We start from the raw sequence: 16,645 nt of genomic DNA on the forward strand, positions 1-16,645 counted from the left end.
TCCAAAATCTTGCCAAGAAAGCTGCAGGGACCTGTCCATGCATTTACCACTAGTGAACACCAATTCATTTTAGTGTTTTCTAATGGGTTGCAAAAGTCCAGTTGCACACAATCAATCTGCTGTTGTATTAATTCTTTCATCATCTAACCACCACTAAAATTCTGAGCTTAGTAGCTAATAGGCGGAAAGACAGATGGAGAAGGACAGCTGATCTGACTAATGCACTTATCTGAGTTCTAAAGCTGGCTGTATGTTCTTTGGAGGTGCCTCTGGATGCTGTGAAAGCAGTGGTGTGTGATTCAAGTCAAGAATTTTCCTCAAAAATGGGAATAAGATTTTTTTTTAAAAAAAATACTAATTTCTTTCATGCTTTCTGTTTTTTCCTCTTCTGCTTCCATTTCCCCCAGGTTTACTCAGCCCGTCCTTACCTGAAGAAACATAGAAGAGAAGAAGCAATGCAAAGATTAGGAAAAGAAACCTCATGATTGAAGTTGCCTCTAAAATCTCTCCAGCTACTGAAAAAGACTTAGAAGGACTCCACAAAAAGCCCAGCAGATCTGTCTATTTATAACAAGATATGGTGTCATGAGACTGTGGAAATGTAGGGTATATCATTGATCATTGATAAGCATCATTGATATGGCAAACATGGTAAACATTTTACTTCCTGTTACTCTCCTTTTAAAATTCTACTTCCTCCCCATTCGGTTCACTGAATATTTCTTGTAACATATGCAAGTCTGTGGTTTTCATCACATGCACATTGACAAATCTTCAAATACTACTTGAAACTTTGCTAAAGAGGATTATGTAGTCACAAAGTGTGCTGTAAGGAAATGCAAAACAATTTGTTTAATTGACATATGTGATTATAATTATACATGGATGGAGGTAATATTAGCATTAGAATTTGTGCAATGTTTGCCGATTTGATAAGTATGTTTAAATTAATAACAAATATGGAAAATTATGTAACGCTTAACTATCTTGTGATTGTCAAATATTCAAACTCATTTATGCAGTCACCTCTATTTTGGGGGAGAGGACAAATTGTTGAAAACTCCTGGGAAACTATGGAGATTAATAACTTTGTATTTGTTTTGTGTTTCCTGGAAGTTTTCCAAGCTCCTTCCTTATAGTCCCAGAGTATATTTGCTTTGTATGTGTTGGTCCTCAAATAAATATTAGCGTGTTAAGTTTATTAGGCGGAGACACATTAATCCCACTGGAGATATAATCTTTCTTCTTTGCAATTTAAAAAACCCCATATCCATTGTCATTTGAGTGAGCAGTTTGCATCAAAATACAATGGTCATGACTTTCATGGACAAATTGATAAAAATGGACAAGAAAGCTTGATTTGACTGAATGCATATAGCCAGCATATTAAAAGTGTTTCCAATACTTGATCAGATTATTCAGTTGCACTCTTTAAATTAATCCTGTGATAGATCTGTAGAAAGATCCCAGAAGCATCTGCAGGACTGTTTGCTGCTAATGTACTAGAAGGCAGGATCAAGTCTAATGACACTCAGTTACAAGAGGACAGATTGAGTGAACATTAAGGAAAATATATTGAGTTGATTCTCATAAGGCAGGGGCCTCCAAATTTGGCAACTTTAAGACTTGTGGACTTGTGAGGAATTCTAGGAGCTGAGGTCCACAAGTCTTAAAGTTGTCAAGTTTGGAGACCTCTCTCATAAGGGATGATTATTTTATTTTGCAAGACAAGATTAGAGAAGTTGTGCCTCTCCTTTTATTTGCTCATATCCTACTGATGCTGTTAAATCACATAATTAGTATGGTAAATTACCCAATACCTTCCCCAAGACATATGAGCTGCCATCTTCTTGGCTCTTATCTCGGCAACATTTCAGCCGGAAATGGTAACACGTTCCAATCTCAATTTCATTGTAGTAACACTGACTATTCCGGTGGCATCTTCCTCCTTTTTGCCAACAAAGTCTGGCAGATAAGTTGAGACTCAATCCTTCACAAAGGAAAATTGTAATCAAAACCACTTGACACTCATGTGAAATGAATAAGAAATAAGATGAAAATCATTTGTAGCTTAGTGGTTCAAACACCTACTGTGCACGCAATAAATTTTCAGTTCAACCCGAGATATCTTCAAGTAAAAGATTGCAACCAAAAGCACCCTGCCAGAGGTCTGACGATTGTTGCAACTGGTAAATTAAAGAAGACAGTGGTGATGATCTGAAGGCAAATCAGAATTTCAGCTTGCCCCAGTGTAAGCCTGAACCAGCCACCATTTCTGGGGCACAGATGCATGACACCACTCCTTAGCTCACTTCCAGGCAGCAACTCGCACAATGTTTTGCCTGTGTTTTCTGGCTCCAAGTTAGAAATGATGTTTTTCACCCTGCACTGGATCAACCCATACTCTCTGCTTTATGTGCTGCACTTCAACTCCTTATAAGCAAGATCAAGAAAAGAGTCACCTTTTGGGCGGCATAAAAATGTAATAAATACATTTTTTTTAAAAAAAACATTTTCTATTCCATTTGGCTGCTTTATTCTGTTGCAGGAACACCTCTTTTCTTCCTTTTATCCACCATCACTTTTCACCAGGGAACAGTGAAAAGATAAAAGACTTGTTCATTGAGAATATATTGATGATTTTTAACAAGTTCAATGATGGGACAACCTGCTGTTGTTTAGTTTACTTGCTTTAACCAGGTGAAATAAAATTGATGAGAATTCTGCCATTTCCCCCTTCTAGCTCAAGTAATAGGATCAATGGTAAAACTGGTTTCTTTCCTTCCTTCCTTCCTTCCTTCCTTCCTTCCTTCCTTCCTTCCTTCCTTCATATCCAGAAGGGCTAAAGCAGAGTAAGCTAACGATCAGAAGACATGGCAGATACAGTCCAGACAAAACATCAAGCCATCAAATGACCAAAACAAAAAAAGGGGCTAAAATCCATTATGAGATTTATTAAATCAGCTTTATTACTAGCTGGTTTATGCATGGGAGATAAGCAATTCCAGAAAAGCCCTCAGTATAAAATAATATCAGATTCTGGATCTATGAAATAGAATGTTTTTCCCCCAAATCTAGGAAGTATTGATGATCACTGACATGAGGGTTTTACAATGGTTTGAAGAAAACAAGGTTATCTATGGCTACTTGTTATGATTGCAATGTACCATATATCTAGAATTAAAGATAATCTACTTTGATTCTAGTAACTGAATGAAGGGCCTTTGAAGAAAACAGAATGCTGTTGTGGGTCTGATCCAGTATAGCTCTTCCTAGATCAAGGGCTCAGACAGGGAAGGAGCACTGATAAATATAATCCTTTTGTCTTTCGTGAGTTCTAGACCCCTCTTAGGCACAAAGCCAACTGGATAACTTAGAGCCAGTCATTCTTCTCAGCCCTAGGAAGGAGACAGTGGCAAGCCACTTCTGAAAATTTGCAAGAAAACTGCAAGGATTTGTCCAACCCACCCACCCCCTTGTAATTACGCTGGAGATACTGATCTTGACATGACACTATAGGCATCTCTTTCCTTTATCTAATATATGTTGCAACTTGTCTTTTTTTTCCCAAGGGGGACAATCCTTGAAAGGTATCCTGTAGAGCAGCAACTCTTACATATCTTACCTAAAGACATAAGGAAGACGGCAAAAAGAGCAACAACTAACAGCTTACAGGAACTCATGGCTGAGAGGGTCATAACCTGTAATCATCGATTAACCTCGAACAAAGAATAATAGAAAATGAATGTCAAATAAAGCTTTTCAATGGCTAACTAGAAAAGGGGAAAATAAGTCATATAGTGCCAATTCTGTTCAGCATTTGCTTTATCTGTAATGATATGGAAAAAGAATGTGTTAGCCTCACATCAGACTAAACCTACAAACTCACCTTAAACAAGAGTAAACATTCTGTTTCTCTATTGGCCAAAGCAAGTCATGTGACAACTCTGGAATGCTCCATTGTTGATTTTTTTCTGTCTTAGATCTTCTATTAGAAAAGTCCATGTTCTGGCCATGTCAGGGATTATTTCTTAGATCGTAAAGAATTTATGTGATTCTGGATTTAATCATTTTATATATATTATATATTATATATATATATTATATGCCTCCCAAAATTCTTTATTAGCAATTTGAATAATTTGCATATATATATATATATATATATATATATATATATATATATATATATATATACACATACATGTATGTATGTATGTATATGTATATGTATATGTATATATTGTTCAACCAATTGAAATATTGCTAATAAATGTAATGTATATGTAACTAAAATTACATATGGAGCTGTAAAGAACTTGAACAGATTTCACTAAATCAAAGTAATAAGTATTAAAACTCAAATTCAATAGAATTTGGTTTAATAGATATCCTTTATACAGGATTTTTTTTCCCTCCTAAACTACCCTATGTTTTGCTGAGATTTCCTGATGGTTTTTCATCAATATTAATTATGTCTAACTTTATTTCATTTTTTGTTTCAAAATCAGCCAAGGTCATCTGGATTCTGCCCTCTGCTGTACATACATTGATCAAAAGTAGTTGACAAATAAAATGGATCTAGATATTGTATTAACTTCACATTTCTGTGAGATGAGTGGCGTATAAATGTAATAAATAAATAAATAGCTTAATGACAAAATACATGCAAACTCTCACTAAAATGGAAAAAACCCTTGATTGATTTGATTGACCAAACCAATAAAACATTACTGCAAATTTTAAAATATAGAAAAACCAAATCTGAAACAATAATGAAAAAAGAGTTTTAATTAATTTCTACAAGCCATGGCTATGGAGATTACATAGCATGTTTGGTACAGTGTCTACAATATATAAACCACTAATTCAGTCACTTGGGTGAGATGAGTGGTGTATCAATTTGATAAATGAATAAATAAAGTGATAGTCACAATATGCCAGACCAGAATCAATCTGCCTCCTTGGAGATGAAGAAAAGCTATCAATAGGGTAAGGTGAACCAGACATTCACCCAAAAGTTTCATTTCTGCCAAAAAATATGCGTGGCAAAATCTCAGGTTAGACCCAAGAGAAACGTAGCCAAGCTGTAACTAAATAAGGGCATTTGTAACTGAGAGAGGGATACAAAATATGGGTCAGAAACTGAACAGTTTCTTAAATTAGGGCAATTTTTATAAACCAAAGTTATGCATCATACAGCAACAAGCCCAGAATCTTTGTTTTAGTTAGTTCAAATGTGGCAAGGAGTTAATTACTGCATGGAAAAAGCAAATTTAGCCATTCATCTGAACATGTAAAAGCTTGCTGTCTTCAAGTCTCCCAGTTGAAAGCATGATTGTTGGCATTTGGGATAATAGTGAACCAGCTCATATACACCAACTGCTATTTCTTTTATAATCTTCAGAAATTCAGTTGACTTTTGCCTGAATAAGTTATCCTTAGGAATAGAGCTAAATGCAAAATGATGGCCAAACTGCCTTAATACCAGAGCTAAGCAACTCTTGAAATAGTTGATAATTCGGGAATGTGTTATATGCATTGCTATGATTCATAGATATTCAAAGAATCATAGTGATGAGAAATGAAGCCTTAATTAGAGAAATACATAAAGCACATAATTGCATTACATATTTTAGATGGTTTAACAAATAAGATAATCCTTAGTTGTGATTGCTGTATATAATTACAGATGTGCAAATCTTCAAAAGCATGCTTTGTTTCAAGAAATGTTCATGTAAAGGCCATCCAAAACTGCATCACAATGCAACACTGCCCCCTTGCATCTAAGAGCAGAGAAGCAATCAAGTTATTTCCCTTTGCTCTGCTTTTCAGCTCCTTGGCACACAAAAATCTCAGAAAAGACTTTTGGCTGTTTCAAATAATAAGAGATAAAAAGCAACAGTAATTCTAAGCCTCTTTGCCTCAGGTGTGTCCATGTCATCACCTGGATCCATGATTCATTCTAGGGCATCTTTAACTTTTAAAATAGATAAAGCATTGTACCAATGGAAGATAATACATGTAGCTCAGGATTGAATTATGAAATCCTACACTTGATTGTTTCCTTGTAGATGTAGAATAGGTAACAACTTTAGTACTAAAAGTGAGTGGAATTGACTGTTTATTGCCCTATGAGTGCTGGTGAGGGTATTGTTTTCTCCTTAGTAGGGTATTGTTTATTGTTTGATTGCTTGTCTGGTATTAATCTAGTATTAACACCTTCTTATCAGGGTGTCACTTGCTGGCAATAAGTCTCTGGAGAAGTCTATAATGCTGCGAAAGGTAGAAGGAGAAAGAAGTATTATAATGGTGATGGGTATGCTTTTGGGAGACCCAAAGAATCAGACTAAGGACAGATCTACCAAAGGAAAATATCTAATGTGGTCCCTAGTTGATACTTGCTTGATGGTACATAGTCAGTTAATCAAGGCCAGTACTCTGCTGTCATTTAGCACTTGTTTTAGGCCCACTGGGCCATTTTGATTATTTGTTTTTTCACATTTATTATCCATCTCCAGCTACCATAGAAAATTTTTAAATACTGTACAGTGCACGGGTGACAAACTCGATCATGTCACGTGACGTATCATGACATATTGTGACATTTTTTGCCTTTGCGGAGCCGGGGTGGGCATGGGCTGCTTGTGACGCATCTGTCCCATGGGCCGCCAGTTTGATACCCCTGGTATAGTGAGTGCTGATATTTAACCTGTGGTTCACAGGTTCACAGTCATGGCTGAAGGCCCATGTTAAGCATCCTAACACATTGTACAATTTTTCAGTTACTGGTTTTAAACCAACTCCAGAATCCAGAGCAAATCTGGATTAGAAAAGACAAAACTACTTCTCTGCCAATAACTGAAATTATTTACATGTTTGCTCTGATTGGTTCCAGTAGCTCTGGAACCGAGACTTTATTCAGCCTATAGCAAAAGAGGTCTTCATTATCTTATGTCATACTAGGAGTTCCAAGCATGAGTTGGTTAGAATCAGAGTGAGAGAAGTAATAAAGAGAGAAAGAGGTAAGTCCTGTTGGTTCGCAAAGTCATTATGCTACAACCTGATAGAAATGTTCAATTATTGTCTTCAATTTTAACACTTAGACTTTTGCCCACCTCTATTTCAATTCACCCCAAATAATTTCAGAAAGCCAAAGTCATTGGAGTAGATCATCTGATATTGAATAAGATTTCCCAGTCTGCTATTGTGTGGTTGCATTTAACTATAGTCTCCATCCACATCAGCCTCTTTGATCATGCTGGTCAGGGATGATGGAAACAGTGGGCAAATTCAGAGAAATGTTGGGGAAGGCTGATTTAGAATACAAGTTAAGTGATAAGTCCTAATTAACTAAAATTATATTAAATTTGGTCAATACATTCACGAATACGCATTAGCCTGGTAAAATAAATATCAGAAAATTGGACCAGTGATTCTCTTTCAAAGAATCCAAAATATTCAGTGACTTATAATTTTGACAGGCACCTTTCTGGATTTGATTCTTCCTTTTTTTAATATGTTAAAACAAATTAAAGAACATATTCCTATCATTGCATGTGTTTTATTTTCTAATTAAATATCACATTTCTCTATTTTTAGATTGTTATTAATATCTCCCTAATTGTATAAAATGATATAAAAACATCTATAAGCAGTTTATTTTTCATATATTTTAATCATAGTGAATTAAATCTGATTACCTATTACCAAAATAGAACAAGATAAGACATGGCTTGCTCTAAATAGTTTGGTAAACTGGATTCTTAAAATGGGCTAAATATTGGCTTTTCAAAAAATCAATGGTAATATGAATACCCCTGAAAGTGAAACACACATATGGGCAGGAAATAAAAGGAATGAATGGAAATAGAAAATGCCTAATGAGTCATTCATTAATAATCAACATTTATATGCTGCTTGCTTAAAAAATTCTTGGGTGGCTTACTGTAAAAAAGACATAAAATACATCATAATAAGCTATGATATAAGGGATTTAAAGCTGCATCTTATATACAAATTAATATATAACTATATAATTCAGAAAGGTTTTAGGAAAAGCTTTGTTGTTCAAAAAGATTTGTTGTATGTGTAGAAAAAATAAAAGAAATATGTAGTCATGCAGGGAGAGAGGAAAAAAATAATTAATTATAGATTTTAGCCTTCATCAGTCTGATGATTTCTTCATATATTACCACAGTTGCCACCGAGCCTTGAAAACTGGAGATTATAGCAGTTGTAATCAAGATCATCTGAAGCAATTTATCCTGCTCTATTGCCAAACCCAAATTTTAATAATCACAAATATTATTTTAATAGCATTTGTGAGCATATAAAGAGATTACAATGATTGTCTTCCTTATTTGATCCTCCCAGTTACTTGAAGACTGAGTTTGACCCAGCCATGAAGATTTGTCATCTTGCAATTGCCCTTTTCTTTGCAGTGCTCTTAGTGAGCCCAGGTAACATGCAATCACAAAGCCACAAACTCTGTCTTGGAGTCAGTTATCATTACAAGAAACCAAACCCAGGATCAAATGTCCAGCTTTGAAACTCTTAGATACTAGCAAAACACCTCACTTTTGCTTGCCCTAAAGCAGCAATTTATCATCAAGATACAAGGAAAATCTGCTTTAAAACAATTTAAAATGTTTTAAATTCCTGATGACAATGGGACATAATGATCATAAGGTATAAATTCATGGTAAAGACAATACTTTCAAATGGACATCATTTAGTAGCATTGATGGACAATTCAGCAGAAAATGTATAAAAGTGATCAGTAGTTTTAAATTAAAACTGCAGTGAAGAGACTAAACAGAATTAAGGATTTAGCTGTTCTAGAAACTATGACTTGTCCTTGTTTATTCAGCAACCTTTTCAGATTCTTGATTTAAATATTGGTCAAAGCATTTGGGGGGGGGAAATGGAGGGGAGCATTGTTTGCTTTATGAGGTCATTAATACTGTTATATGTTGGAAGCTCCAGATTTGTCTCATTAAAGTTGTAAGTGTCTTACAAAAAAGTGTTACTCCACACCATATATAAAATTATCTGATGGAATACAACACCACAAGAGCCAGTGACTGTCAATTTTTTTTCTGACATTTTTCTACTAAATTGAATTAGGCAAATTCACACACACACACACACACACAAATGGAAAACAACATGTAATTTCCATAGACAAAGACAATTTACTTCTGGATATCAAATGTTGGGGATAAAAGAAACAGGAAAGCCATGGTGTAGTAACAGCTTTCAAATATCGCTGCATTGGGAAGATAATTAAAATGTAATTTATAAGATCTTCTCTTTTCTGCAGGAAATGGTGAACGTATGGTCCGATTTGTGAGCCACTGCCTTCGGAGAGGCGGGATTTGCCGGTATGATGACTGCAGTGAGGGTGAAGAACAGATTGGGACCTGTTATCACCACACTATGATCTGTTGCCGGGATGAAGTAGTGTAATTAAGAGAACAACCTGGCAAGATGGAAAGACCAATGAATAAGGGAGGATTCTTCTATCCCCTTTCCCCTGGCTAAAAATTACACTGCCTTCCTAATAAAAGCTATTTTTTGCTCTTAAACTTACATATATTCTCCCTGAGTGCCATTTTCCTGTTTAAAATGATTTTACCAGATTTTTTTTAAAAAAATTATCCTGCCTTTATTATTTTTTTCTAAATAACTCAAAGAGGCAACATATCCAATCCTCCTGTTTTCCCCAACAACAGCCCTGAAAGATGAATTAGGCTGAGAGATAATGATGTCAAAATTATGCCTCCCCACCATTAACATCTGGCCTTTTGTTCCAACAATTCTACAGTTTGCCAACTTCATGCACACATAATGAAGTTTACATTGCCATGTATTTGATCCACATGAACACCTGCATGGCTATTATATTCAATATTCAAAATGGCTTACAAGGATGTATAAGGAACTAAAATTTTAATCAGGCAGCAATTCATAACCACTGAAATAGATTTTATAAAAATGGAATTCAAGATGATGAGCCCAAACTTGCATACAGGAAGACAGGAAAGCTTAGCTCAACATAAACTAATGTTAAAAATAATTTTTAAAAAGCTGCTTTCAACATGAAAAGGAAGAAAAAAAGGAAAGGAAATTATTAGTCAAGAAGGTGTCAAACAGTAGGGAGAAAATGAACTGCTTGACTCATTTTTTAATATGGTTTTAATTACTGTTTATATCGGGCATAATATTTAATTGTTTTTTAACTTTTGTACTTCATTTTTAATATTTATTGCCCTGTACACCGCCCTGAGTCCTTCGGGAGAAGGGCGGTATAAATTTATTTATTTATTTATTTATTTATTTATTTATTTATTTATTTATTTATTTATTTATTTATTTATTTATTTATTATGGGACTTATATGCCGCCCTAACTCCCAGAGGACTCAGGGCGCCTAACAACAATAAAAACCAACAGTACAAAAGTTTAAAAAAAAATTAAATAACAGCCCCAAATATTAATTATACAGTTAAAATTAAGACTTTTAAAAACCCATCATCAATCCAGGTCAGAATTGATGGAAAAAGAACGTCTTGAGGTCGCGGCGAAAGGACCGGAGGTCTGGGGCCATCCGAAGCTCAAGGGGGAGTTGATTCCAAAGGGCTGGCGCTCCCACAGAGAAGGCCCTCCCCCTGGGGGTCGCCAGCTGACATTGTCTGAGCGATGGCACCCTAAGGAGGCCCTCTCTGTGTGAGCACACTGGGCGATGGGAAGTCGACCCCGGCAGCAGACGGTCCTGCAGATATCCCAGGCCTAAGCCATGTAGGGCTTTAAAGGTAAGTACCAGCACCTTAAATCTCGCCCGGAAGACAACCGGTAGCCAATGCAGCTCACGCAGGAGGGGTGTAATATGGGAGTATCGGGATGCTCCCATCACTACCCGTGCGGCCGCATTCTGCACCAGCTGGAGCCTCCGGGTGGTCTTCAAGGGCAGCCCCATGTAGAGACCATTGCAGTAATCTATCCGAGAGGTAACGAGTGCATGAGTGACCGTACGTAGGGCATCTCGGTCCAGATAGGGGCGCAACTGGCGCACCAGGCGAACCTGGGCGAATGCCCTCCTGGCCACGACTCCAATATGATCTTCAAAACTGAGTCGTGAATCCAGGAGGATGCCTAAATTGCGCGCCCTATCAATGGGAGGCAACACCTCTCCCCCCATAACCAAAGATGGAACCTCTTGGACAAGACGAGATGCTGGTACGTAAAGAAAAAAAACAATCCAAACTATCAAAAATACTATAAAATGCAGATTATGGATGCAAGTCAAAATAAGTGAGAAAATGGTAAGAGAACACCTATCCACTCTTGATGAGTTCAAATTGAAGTACTGAAGGAGCTGGAAAACTACAAACCTATCAGCCTGACATCAATACCTGGGAAGACCCCAGAAAAGATAATCTAGCAACGAATCTGCAAACACATAGAGGCAAGCAAAGTTATAAGCAGAAGCCAACATGGGTTGATAAAAACAGATTATGCCAGACACATCTTATTGCATTCTTTGACAAAGTAACTAAATTAGTGAAACCAGCAAAATGCTGTGGACATAATTTACTTGAACTAAATGAGGCACTTGATAAAGTAGAAAACAACCTACTACTTGATAAAAAATAGAAAAATGTGGATTAGACAGCATCACCACCTAATGGATTAGTAACTGGCTAACCAACCAAATTCAACATGTAGTCCATGTAGAACTACATCTACATGGAGTGAAGCATGCAGTGGGGTACTCGAAGGTTCTGTCTTGAGCTCAGTATTCTTCAATAACTTCATAAATGATTTAGATGAGGAAATAGGTAAACTCATCAAATTGGCAGATGACACAAAGCTGGCGGGACTATCTAACCCTCCAGAAGACAGGCTGAAGATACAGAAGGATCTTGACAGACTTGAACACTGGGCCCTATCTAACAAAATCAAATTCAGTGATGAGAAAAGTAAGGTTTTACACTTAGGCAAGAAAAAAATGTACAGATAGAGACTAGGTGAAACCTGGCTCAACAGCAGTAACTACAAGAGAGATCTTGGAGTTCTTGTGGGCAAACATTTAAATATGAGCCAAGTACTGTGCTGCAGCTGCTAAAAAAGCTAAAGCAGTCCTAGGCTGCATTAACACAGCATTAAAATCAAGATCACGTGAAGTGTTAGTACCACTTTATAATGTCTCAGTAAGACCCTATTAAGGGACGTGGTAGCTCAGTGGGTTAGGACGCTGAGCTTATTGATCAGAAGGTCGGCAGTTTGGTGGGTCAAATCCCGAGTGCCGCGTAACAGAGTGAGCGAGCGCCTGTTACTCGTCACAGCTTCTGCCAACCTAGCAGTTCAAAAGCATGTAAAAATGCAAGTAGAAAAATAGGGACCACTACAGTGGGAAGGTAACAGCATTCTGTGAGCCTTTGGCGTCTAGTCATGCCAGCCACATGACCACAGAGATGTCCTTGGACAAGCGCTGGCTCTTCGGCTTTGAAACGGAGATGAGCACCAGCCCCTAGAGTCGGAAACAACTAGCACGCATGTGCGGGGGAACCTTTACCTTTTACCTTAAGACCATATTGCATCCAGTTTTTGTCTCCACAATATATTAAAAAAGGCTAAGAGTGCAAAGAAGAGCAACAAAGATGATTAGGGGACTGGGCACTAAAACATATGAAGAGTGATTGCAGGAATTGGGGTATGTCCAGTGTAATGTATTGGGATTTTTACTTGTACTGATTCACGTGTATGTTTGAATGCTGCTTAAAGGTTGCTCAGTGGTGTGTCTGTGTAATGGTCACTGATTATCCAGACTTGCTGTCTCCAAGAAGATCATTGGATGATTTGGGTCGGGAATGGGTTCCTTTAAACCTATTGGCTGCTGCCTAGTGGCCAACCATATAAGTAGCTGCGCAGCAGCCAACGTTTCAGTTCTGTTCCTGTTGCCTCAATAAAGCATGTTCCTGTTTGCAACCTTCCGTCTCACTTATTGCCTGCAAAGAACCGGCTACACAACATCCAGTTTAATGTAAAGAAGAATTAGGGGTGACATGATAGCAGTATTCCAATATTTAAGGGGCTGCCACAAAGAAGAGGGGGCCAACCAATTCTCCAGAACACCTGAAGGCAGAACAAGAAGCAATGGATGGAAATTAATCAAGGAAAGAACCAACCTAGAAATAAGGAGAAATTTCCTAATGGTTAGAACAATTAATCAGTGAAACAGTTTGCCTTCAGAAACTGTGGCTGCTCCAACACTGGAGGTTTTAAGAAAAGATTTTCACAATCACTTGTCTAAAATGATTTAGGGTCTCTGCTTGAGCAGGGGATTGGACTAAATTCTAGAAGACCTCCAATGTTATTCTGTTACAATGTCAAGTGCATTAAGTGCATTGCAAATGTCAGTGGAATGGTTTGAGAAATCACATCCCCTAGAAGTTGTTTTTTTACGTTTTCACAGCCTTTCAACCCAAAACATGCCTGGATAATCAGTAAGCCCCAATATTTGCAACAGGTCTTTAAAAAAAAATAGGACAAAGTTTCATGTGCAGGACAGAAGGAAAGGTTTGGGGTGATTTTAACACTGACAAAGGTAAATACCTTTTCTAAATACCCTTGCCATCTTTCCCTGTCAAATGGAGATTAACTGGCTGGGGGGAAATCATTATGAAATCAATAAAAATAAAATAAAAATAAAGAAACAGTTCATACAACTAACACCCTTATGAGAATGCAATATTTTGACCTTTTAACTTAAGTCTAAAGCTGTCAAAATGATGGGGAGAAAGTGGAGAGATATTTTTGTTCCTTTTATAACAATGGAAGCTGGGCTCATGAAATGAAAGTGAAATATGGAAACACAGAAAATAAAAAAAATATCTTTCTTCACATGACTTCTAGTTAATGTGGAATTTTATGTCAAGAAAATTAGTGGCTATTATGTTTAAAAATATGGAGGACCACAAATAAAACATTTGTTTTCAATAATTAAAGCAGCCACATATGTATTTACAACCATTACACAGATACACACATCAAAGCAGAGAAAGGAAGAAGCAGTTTTTGATGCAGTTGCCTGATCTTTATAAGATATGTGACTCTTTAATGAACTGAAAAATTATGTTGGCTTTACACCTCTGCACAGGGTTGTCTTTGGGGACAGGGGCCAAATAAGTCAAGATGTGAGCAGAATCAAGCAATCAAACCCTATCCTTTTTTTCAATGCGCCCCCCTTGCAGACTTCCCTGCTCGCACACAGAGTGAAGCAACATTTGCACAGTCCTCTTGTTGATAACTTTCTTTCATTATTGTTGGTATATTCATATGTCTTTCAATATAGTGCTAACTCCAAGGGAACATGATTGAAAGGAAGAAACTATTCTCTAAAACACTATGATGTTGTTTATATGTCTATTCTACTGTATATGGGAAATCTTGCATAAATCTTACTGGATAATCAGTAAGCCCCAATATTTACAACAGAGCTTTCAAAAAAAATCAGAACAAATTGGATGCTGCAGTCTTACAGGCAGTAGGGTTTGTAGTTTGACAACTGGATTACAAATCTGATTATCTGACAGAGTTCATTACCTGGCTATGTTTTAGGCTTATAATTCTTCAGATGCTATGCATTTTATTTCTTGTTTATTTTGAATTTCTATTTGTGTGTGTGTGTGGAGTAGGTGCAAGTACTCTTTTTTTTGTCAGAGCTGGAAAGTATCCCCCAAAATGTAGCATGGAGAGTAATTAATTAATTCCCACCATTTGTAACTAATTTCTAGCACTTACTTTAAGTAATAAAGTTAAATTTAGACCAGCATATGGCAACTTTAAGATGTGTGCACTTCATCTCCTAATTATCCAGCTAGCATAGTTGGCTGGGCAATTCTGTGAGTTGAAGTCCACATATCTTAAAGTTGCAAAGTTTGTAAAACACTGGTTTAGCTCTTGTGCCTGGAATCTTTCTTGACTTACGTATTATGACATAGTAGAATTTAGAACTGAACCAATAGGCCTGGATGACATGATGAATTCTTCCTACAGGCTCCAATACCACTCAGACCTGGAGAGGATTTGCTTTCCTTGCTTCCTCCAAAGTATGCCTTTTAACTCTTGTCCATTTTCCTTTGATGTCCTTAATGCTTAGAACTCAAACATCTCTTGCCTTCCCCTGCCGTAAAATTCTGAAATAAGGTGCTTTACCTCAAATCTCAGTTATACTGACATGAAACAGCTTAAATTCATGCATTTCCACACCTCTCTAATTTTCTATTGTTATTTTTTTTAGTCAGTGTAGTTTATCGATGCATAGTGTGTTGTTTTTTGGTTTAGCTGAAGAATATATTACTATTAAAACTGATATATACTAGTTTCCTACCTTTAGTAGTATTTTTTTAAATAACGCATTTAAAAATATTATTCTGTTGCCTAAAGTAGATATATTGGTCATCATATGGATTTTATTAGTTCAGAAATGGACTAAACAGAATAAATCTGTGGCAATTAGAATATGTGGCAATTAGCAATGGTATTTATGCATGAATTGACATAATTTGCAAAAGTTATATATCAAGCTGTTTGCACTAAATAAATATACTCTTTAAAGTATATGTTGTTCCCCAACTGAAGCAGCTTCTTAGCTGTCCTCTTTCCACTGGCTTTATCTATTTTGTTTTCACTGCCAAATCACTCCATAATTTGCATTATACATTCTATTTGCCTTAAGATGCCCTTCTGTAGGTAATACATACACATATGTATTTCTGAACAGGCTTTACTGGTCCAAATCAATTTTTTTCAAAGGCCTATCTGACATTTTGTAGTAATCAACACTAATGAAATAAGATTGCTTAGCAGCCCTAGAAATGAACAGTAGCATTTTGGCTCAAGTCATCCAAATTCCTGTTGTAAAGCATGTTTTGTTTTCAAATTTTAGATTACAAAACTCTAATCAGGCCGAGAGACTGACAGCTATGAAGATGATTTCCATAATCCTTGCCAGTGTCATCTTGTCCTTTCTGGCCAGTTCAGGTAAGAAACATCCCAATTGTGCACTATTCTTTTTAAGAAACTCCTAACATTTCAGTCTACTACCTTTAAGGTAATAATAAGCTTTAAGGAGGACAAAGAGGCTTCTCGTATGCAACACAGATCAACCATTGTTTTCCCAAGAAACCTGGGATCATGAAGTAACATTTCCAATCTAGCCCCTTTCAAATATACTGAAACTAAAACTTTAGGAATTACCATTCATGAATTGAGAGCTCTGGAAATATTAAGAATTGGAATCCCAACAGACCAAGGTCCCTTCCAGCTCTATTCTGATTAAATTAAATTTGAGGAGGCATCACTCCAAGGACACTCTGGAGAACATTGATGGCTGCTGGGAAGTTATCTGACACGGATAATATTTGTGTTGCTCTCCATGCAGGCAAAGGAGATTTTGTCACATTGGGCTGCCTTTTCCGAGGTGGAAGCTGTGAAACTCACACCTGCAAGGAAAATGAAATACAGATTGGGAACTGCTCCAAGACTGAAAAAATATGTTGTAAGAAACCAAAACCAGGTCTACATCCCAGGGCACAGCCACCTGGAAAAATTAGCACTAGATCCACAGACACGTAGA

This window comes from Vipera ursinii (assembly GCF_947247035.1).
Source record: "Vipera ursinii genome assembly, chromosome: 1".
NCBI lineage: Eukaryota > Metazoa > Chordata > Lepidosauria > Squamata > Viperidae > Vipera > Vipera ursinii.